The following is a 955-nucleotide window of genomic DNA, read 5'->3' on the forward strand; positions in this document are numbered from 1 at the left end:
AATCACCGTCTCATGGGGCCGGACACTCAGGGTCAGGGAAAAATCCAATATATATCTGGTGATATCTCGGGTGCTATTAGAGATAGCGCAATAAACCAAAGCGCATTGCCTGTAGGAGGCCCTGGCGCATGAATCTGTGCAGCGGGAACGACGTCGGGCCACCAGGGGCCGAGAAAATTACAGATATTCGGAATCCGTCACCCAAGGTCATGTAAAAATCCAGCATATATCTGGTGATATCTCGGGTGCTATTACACATAGCGCAATAAACCAAAGTGAATTGTCTGCAGGAAGCCCTGGCGCATGAATATGTTCAGCGGGATCGACCTCGGACCACCAGGGGTCTAGAAAACCACCGAAACATGGGGCCGGGCACTCAGGGTCAGGGAAAAATCCAATATACATCTGGTGATATCTCGGGTGGTATTATAGATAGCGCAATAAATCAAAGTGAATTATCTGCAGGGGGCCCTGGCGCATGAATCTGTGCAGCGCGATCGACCTCGGACCACCAGGGGCCGAGAAAATCACCGTCTCATGGGGCCGGACACTCAGGGTCAGGGAAAAATCCAATACATATCTGGTGATATCTCGGGTGCTATTAGAGAGAGCGCAATAAACCAAAGTGCATTGTCTGCAGGAGGCACTGGCGCATGAATCTGTGCAGCGGGATCGACCTCGGACCACCAGGGGCCGCGAAAATCACCGTCTCATGGGGCCGGACTGTCAGGGTCAGGGAAAAATCCAATATATATCTGGTGATATCTCGGGTGCTATTAGAGATAGCGCAATAAATCAAAGTGAATTATCTGCAGGGGGCCCTGGCGCATGAATCTGCGCAGCGGGAACGACCTCGGACCACCAGGGGCCGAGAAAACCACCGTCTCATGGGGTCGGACACTCAGGGTCAGGGAAAAATCCAATATATATCTGGTGATATCTCGGGTGCTATTAG

This window comes from Nomia melanderi, unplaced genomic scaffold (genome assembly GCF_051020985.1).
Source record: "Nomia melanderi isolate GNS246 unplaced genomic scaffold, iyNomMela1 scaffold0014, whole genome shotgun sequence".
Classification (NCBI taxonomy): domain Eukaryota; kingdom Metazoa; phylum Arthropoda; class Insecta; order Hymenoptera; family Halictidae; genus Nomia; species Nomia melanderi.